This window comes from Priapulus caudatus, unplaced genomic scaffold (assembly GCF_000485595.1).
Source record: "Priapulus caudatus unplaced genomic scaffold, Priapulus_caudatus-5.0.1 Scaffold669, whole genome shotgun sequence".
NCBI classification, from domain to species: Eukaryota; Metazoa; Priapulida; class Priapulimorpha; order Priapulimorphida; family Priapulidae; genus Priapulus; species Priapulus caudatus.
Genome location: NW_014577730.1, coordinates 44,110 through 52,386, shown reverse-complemented (window position 1 = coordinate 52,386; position 8,277 = coordinate 44,110). Strand labels below are relative to the sequence as shown.

The window sequence follows — 8,277 nt, the reverse complement described above, 5'->3', positions numbered from 1 at the left end:
TAATGGTATGGTTTAGCATTACGTTCAGGGGTTATAGGACCTACACCGAGTACATCCACAAGTAGTAAGTACAGGAACAACAGATGCAGGTCTTATTCAGCAGCATCTCATTCGTTTACGCCTCGTAATCTCACATTTAATTCTCAGTGTTTCAATGACTAATTGTTACACAATCGCGAAAAGGTTACGGCACATGCATGACTCACTCACCCTACTTCTCAAAAACGATCAATAGTAAAGACGCCCTTGATGCAATGCGATCTATGCAGCTCGGATCTGCTCACATGATACAAACACGATTAATTCTGGCCTGTCAAGTATCACATTCTTCATCTCCTGTCCCTTAGTCACTTGCTTTCCTCTGCATGGTTGTTGCAATACTAACTGTGATACTGTGTGGTACGCTCTGTCGGGGATGAGCTATCGCGTTGTCTTGTTGTGTAATGTGATTTTCTACGTATACACGTTATAAATGACCAGAAGCAGTAAAAACGGAAATTTTATTTCACTTTTACAATCTTCGTTGACGTCCGACAGTCTTCCCCTTACGCACAATATCATGCGTACGTATTTACGCATACACACGGGCATTTAGGTGGTGTCATAGACTATGAATATCTACGATAATCTTGGTATGTGGCGGTATTCATAAAGAATTCCATTTCGGCAGAATTATTCGATTTCGAGCGTACTTGAGCACACTTCAACCGCTCAACACTATTGCATCCATCAGATTTGTTCTGCATGAAAAAGGCTGTTTTCAGTACATGTATTTGTATTCGAATTATATTCAATAAAACGTTAATAATAATAATAATAATAGTTGTATTAATTATATTTATATATATATATATATATATTATATATTCGTTTATTGTATCATTCCTCACTTTTAACATTGTATTCAACATCACTTTGCCATTTCCCTTGTTATCCTTCAACACGGCGTGCATTATTTACATTTGCACACCGCATATAATGTGTAAGATGCCTGTAACCTTCCCCCTAGTTTCAGGGTAGACTATCCTGATAGGCTGCCTATATGCGTAAAGTTTCCATATGCCGACCAGACCACGCTTAGCAAGGCATACTCGGTGGTGTGCGGATATGGTATATAAACGGTGACTTTTATTATATACTTCACATATACGCGTACACATACACATACGCGTACAACCATCTCTGTCTGTCAATCGCTGTCGTTTAATTGCCTTCTTGCTGTCCCTTACTACGTGCCTTGCTGTCCCTCTCTCTCTCTCTCTCTCTCTCTCTCTCTCTCTCTCTCTCTCTCTCTCTCTCTCTCTCTCTCTCTCTCTCTCTCTCTCTCTCTCTCTCACTTAGACTGACGGAGATGATTGTACGGGTATAAATTGTATATGTGAAGTATATAATAAAAATCACCGTTTCTATACGCCATATTGCCGCCGCTGCTATAGATAGATTTGAGGTCGCGCATCCGATGTCGCCAGACAACCATCAGATGAACAAAATACAACAAACTGTGGCTACGGTCACGACTTCTCTCCATAAGGTCTGGTTTCATGTCATTGTTCTGTTTCATGGGAGAGATTTTTACTTAAACCACAAAAATTTAATTTTATTCAAAAACATAGGTTGTGGTGTTGAAACCAATCATGATATATATATATATCCTAATAATGTTTTATTATTTCATACGTCATTTGTATGCGTTAGATTCTATAGCATTACCATAACACATCACTACATACATCGCTACTCGAATTTAAATGTGTGTTCACCTACTAAATAATAATGCAAACGTGATAAACATATTGGAGTGTCTTCCAATTGCCATTCATTAAATTATTGCAGGAAATCGAATCGTATAAAAAATATTCTTCATCTCGCGCCGTGTTCTGCTATTACATCATCGTTGCGTCTGCAGTTCTACGTAAAATGTTTGTAGTTAACGTCGTAAAAACGCGGGTTTTCGATGTTCTGCCGCCATCTTTCCATCTTGCTAACCCCGCGCGTGATCGAGCAGCGGTGTAACATATAAGCATTGTCGCTTCGCTTCTCCAGTCACTCTCCGTGATGATCCATCATTCCGAAACTAGGTTACAAATTGAACATGCACGGCGTCCCCTCCAAATTAATTATTCCCGGTGATTCTCTCTATATCGCGTTTAGATTGCTTCGATCGTTTGCCTGCACTTATCAGACTCGCAGCTGAATACTAGAGCCTAGTCTAGTCGCCCACTAAGATAGTGCAGTGACTTGTATAATGTGCTATTTCTCCTTCTCTTCGCCATGGCTAACTATAGACATACGCGCAGTACGACGAGAGATGCGCCGACAGGATGCGGATGTCCATCACAGCCGCCATCGTGCGTGGATGCTGCGTGGCCGTTGTCATAGATACCTCGCTAGCATTGCTCGGTGGGATGCCGGATTTGCTGTCCGCATCTTCATTTCCTGCTTCCCTCGCTGACGCTGTCATTAATCTCCTAGAAAATTAACAGTTTTCAATAAAGCGTGTAGGTCTGTGATCGCATAGCCGCGCGCGCATGCGCCGTTACTCTATGATGACGCTGCAGTTTTATGTGGTTCCTTGTATGATTTATTCTATCTCTAGAAGAAGAGGAGGGAAGCGGTTAATTTCGGGACGCAGGATTGGAGCATCTTAATTGTCCGGGAACCGGGAAATACCGGATAATATTTTCGTGATTCGACAATAGAAGTCAATCGGAACGACGCGGGAAACCCGAAATTGCTATTTTTATTCACGGGAAATGGTGTATTTTTTACTTAATAATGGACCCCCCCCCCTTTTTTCCCCTTCTTATAATAGGTTGTTTTTGTCATGTCGCTGAGTAAAATAATACCATGCGATCAGGTTAGTGGGTATAAAAACGCTGGTTACGCTTCTGTGGGCTTAATGTCTCCTCCACACTCTTCATATGAAGGTCTCATACGTACTGCTTGGGCTCACACTTAATGTCTTAAACCTTCCTCCACAACTCTTCATGTGAATGTCTCATACATACTCCTGTGGAGCTCACACAATTAATGTCTCAAATACATACTGCTGTGGGCTCACAATTAATGGTATACACTACATACTGTGTAGGGATCACACAATTAATGTAATAACCTTCATCCACACTACTATCATGTGATGTCCTCATACATAACTGACTGTAGGGCTCAACACATTAATGTCTATACATACTGCTGATGGTCATCACACATTAATGTAATCTAACTTCTCCACCTCTATACATAGTGGAATGTCTCATATACTGCTTTGAGGCTCACACATTAATACCTAACTCCTCACACTCAATTTCATAGTGAAATAGTACATCAATAAAATAATAACATGTGAGTGACTCACACATTATAAATAACTTCAATACATAACTGCTGATGGCATAAACATTAATAAGATCTCATACATAACTAGCTGAGCGTCTCAACACATTAATGAATAAAATTAACTATATCCAAACTCATATCATATTGTGAATGTCTAATACATTACTGACTGGTGGGCTCACAAATTTAATACCTAACCATCCTCACACACTTAACATCATCAAGTGAATGATCTGCCATAACATACTGCTAGTGACGTCATCAAAACAATGAATTGTCTAAACCTTCTCCACAACTCTTCATGCGAAATGTCTCAATACATACTGCTGTGGGATCACACATTAATGATACTACCCTCCTCCCACTCATATTCAGGAATAGTCTCATACATACTGCCCTGTAGGCGTACACACATTAATGATATCAAAATAAAAATAACTGCTGTAGGAACTCACAACATTGAATGACTCAAATACATACTGCTGTAAGGCTCACACAATATAATGTCTACATACATACTGCTGATGGGAGCTCAACACATTGTCTAACCTCCTCCACACTCTTCATGATTGAAGTCTCATACATATGCAATGTGGGTACACACATTAATGCACTAAATACATACTGCGTGTTTAGGCTCACACATAATGCCTCACTCAATACAACATATTCAATTGTGAGATGTCTAACATACATACTGACCTGTGGCTCACACATTAAACGACCTACATAAACATACCTGACCTGTAGGGCTCACACAATAAATGCGCTCCTCTACTATTTCATGTGAAATGTCGTTCGATAATATGCATTAGAAGGCTCACACAATTAAATACCTAAACCCCATCACAAACAATACTATCAATCGTGAATGATTACATAAATAACTGCTGAAAGAGACTCAACAATTAATGATACTAAACATCACATCCACACTCAGTAATAGTGGAATGTCTCTACATAACTGCCTGTAGGCATAACACACATTAACTGATCTCATACAAATACTGATGTGGGGGCTTCACACATTAAATGTTCATACAATTACTGCTGAAAATGGGCTACACACATTAAATGATATAACACCTCCACACTCTTACATCGTGCAATGTCTAATACAATTAAAGTGGTGGGCTCACACATTATGAAACAATTACCATTCCTCCAATACTCTATCTGCGAATGTCTAAATACATACTGCGTAGGCCACTCACACAAATTAATGTATCAATACAAGTACATGCTGTGGCATCAAACATTAAAATGACTAACCTACTCACACCTCTTCATAAGTGAAATGTCTAAATACATAACTAGAATGTAGGTCAACAGCATTAAATACCTACTTCCTACAACACTCTTCAATAAGTGAATAGATCATACCAGATAACATACTAGCATGATAGGCTCACACAACAAATATATTGATATTAATTTATAAAAAACCTAACCTCCTCCACAACTAAAAATTCATAAGAATTGTCTCATAATACTTGCTGTGGGACGCAACACATTAATGTCATACAAAACCATACACACATCTTAAAATAAAGTGATGTCTCATACATACAAAATTTATAATGACATAGATAAAAAATAGGCCATCAACACAAAATTAATAGTAACAATACAAAATAAATAAAATGACTGTGGGCTCACATATAATGCTCATAATAATGATAGTGGCATCACACAATTAATGATCTAAACCTACGTCCAAACAAAATATATAATGTGAATGTTAATACATAACTGCTAGATGAGCAATCAACACAATTATGCTTAACTCCATCACATAACTCTTCAATTTGCGAATAGTCTCAACATACAATAACTGCTTGTAGGCTCACACATTAAATGTCTTCATACAATTACTGCTGTGGGCATCACACATTAATGTCTAACCTCCATCCACAAATTTTCAATAACGTGAAAATGTCTCAATACACATTATGCTGTAGAGCTCACAACATTAATACCTAACCCTCTTCCACACTACTTCATAAGTGAATGTCTAACATACATACGGCCCATGATAGGCTCAACATAAATGTTCATACATTACTGCTGTGGGCAATCACACATTAATGTGCTCTACATACTGCCTGTGGGCTATCACAACATATAAAATGTTACATACACTACTGCTGTGGGCCCTCACACATTAATAACCTAAAACTCCTCACACACTCTTCATCGTGGAATGTCTCAATACATACCAAATAATGCTGTAGGCACTCACAAATATAAATAAAACTCACTCCCACTACTCTTCTCATCGCCGAATGTCGTCATACATCCACTGCCCTGTAGGCCTCACACATTAATGTCTCAACATACTGCTGTGGCTCACACATTAAGTATCTCACACCTCCCTCCACCAACTCTTCATGGTGAACTCGTCTCATACATACTGTCTGTGGGCTCACACATTAATGTCTCAACCTTCCTACCACAACTCTTCATGGGGAATGTCTCCATACTACTGCTTGCTGGGCTCACACCATCTACCATGCCTCATACATACTGCTGTGGGCTCACACATTCCAATACCTAAACCTCCTCCACACTCTTCATGTAGGAATGTCTATACATACTGCTTCAAGCGCCCCTCACACATTAATACCTAACCTCCTCCCACCACTACTTCCATGCAGGACATGTCTATACATCACTGCTGTAGGCTCACACATTAAATACCCTAACCTCCCTCCACACTCTCATGTGAATGTCTCATACACTACTGCTCGTAGAGCTCACACATTCAATGCTTAACCTCCTCCACACTCTTCTACTGCGAATGTCTCATACATTAATGTGTGAGGCCTCCCACCACCATTAATGCTTAACCTCCTCACCACTCTTCCCATGCGAATGTCTGCATACATACTGCTTGGCTCACAATATAATGTCTATACATCTAGCTGGGGATCACCATTAATGTCTCATAACACTACTGCTGTGGCGCTCACAACATTAATACCTAACCTCCTCCACACCTCTTCATGTGAATGTCTCCACTACCATACTGCATGTAGCTCACACTTAATACCTAACCTCCTCCACACTCTTCATCGGAAGATGTCTCATCACACTACTGCCTGTCAGGCTCACAACACTTAATACCTAACCATCCTCCACACTCTTCATCGTGATTGTCTCAAACTACTCGCCTGTAGGCTCACCATTAATGCCCTTACACCTCCTCCACACTCTTCCATGCGACCATGTCTCATACCATACTGCTGTGGGCCACATATTAAATGCCTTACACCTCTCCACATCTTCATGTCCGGAAAGTGTCTCATACATACTGCTGTAGGCTCACACATTCAATACTTACACCTCCTCCACACTCTGCATGGCGAATGTCTCATCCACCATCACGTCGCTGCTAGGCTCACACATTAATGTCTCATACAATACTCGCTGTGGGATCACACCACTTAAATGTCTCCATACATATGCTGACTACGGCTCCACATTCAATACCTAACAACCTCCTCACACTCTTCATGTGAATGGTCTCATACACTCTGCCCCTGTAGGCCTCACACATAATACCCTAACCTCCTCCACACTATTTTTCATGTGAATGTCTCATATATACACCTGCCCTGTCCGCGCTCACACATTAACTACCATAACCTTCCACTCACACAATTCATCGTGGACTGTCTAATACCATCTACTGCTGTGGAGCTCACACATTAATACCTAACCATCCTCCACACGTATTCCATGTGGCATGTCTCATACAATACTGCTGTAGGCTCAACACCATTAATCGTCTCCATCACATACTGCTGTGGCCTCACACATTTAATGTTCCATGACACTACTGCTGCTGGCTCACAACATCTAAGCTGTCTCATACATTACTGCTGTCGGCTCACACATTAATGCCTAACTCCTCCACACTTCTTCATGCTGAATGTCTCATTACTACTGCTGTCGCGGCTCAACATTAAATGTCTAAGCCATCCTCCAATACTCTCTCATGTGAATGTCTCATAACATAACTGCTGTGGCGCTCACACATTAATGTCTAACCGTCCTCACACTCTTCATCGTGAATGTCTCATACATATTGCTGTGGGCTACACATTAATGATCTCATACTACCTGCTGTGGGCTGCACACCATTAAATGGTCTTACCTCTCCATACTCTTCTTGTGAATGTTCAATACATACTGCTGTGGGCCTCACACATAATGCCCTCATACATACTGGTGGGCTCACACCATTAATGCTTCATACATTACTTGCCTTGTGTCTCACACATTAATACCTAACTCCTCCACACTTTTCATCGTGAAATGTCTCATACATACTCGCTGTGGGCTCCACCATCTAAGTCTAACGATCCTCCACACTCTTCATGTGAATTTACATACTACTGACTGTGGGCTCACACATTAACTGTCTCATACATACTGCCTGTAGACTCACAACATTATAAGCCTCATACATTACTGCTGTGCGTCCTCACACATTCAACTGCCTCATACATACTGCTGTGGGCCTTCACACATTAATGCCTCATACTACTGCTGTGCGGCTCACACATTAAATGTCTACATTACACTACTTGCTGTGGGCTTCAGCACATGTAATGCTTCATAACAGACTGCCCTGTCGCGGTCACACCATATATACCTACACCGTCCTCCACACTCTTTCAATGTGAATGTCTCATACATACTGGCTGTGGGCTCAACATTAATGTCTCATACATCACCATGCTGTAGGCATCACACATAATTGCCTCATACATGACTGACTGTCGGTTCCTCCACATTACATGCCTCATCACATACTGGCTGTGGGCTCACCATTAATGCCTCCATCCATACTGCTGTGCGGCTCACCACACTTAACTGTACTCATACATCAACTTGCTGTGCGGCTCACACCATCTAATGTTCTCATACATA

At 40.7% G+C, this 8,277-nt stretch overlaps 1 long non-coding RNA gene across 2 annotated transcripts in view; it reads right to left on the bottom strand.

The window, feature by feature from the left end:
- The window catches only part of LOC106812640, a 17,809-nt gene that overhangs the window by 1,747 nt on the left and 7,785 nt on the right, over nt 1–8,277 (bottom strand). The window contains exon 2 of one of the 2 annotated variants that reach the window (XR_001394362.1): nt 2,292–2,468. This is a non-coding gene — a long non-coding RNA (uncharacterized LOC106812640). The remainder of the gene's footprint in view (nt 1–2,291; nt 2,469–8,277) is intronic. The other variant, XR_001394361.1, reaches the window with a different exon arrangement.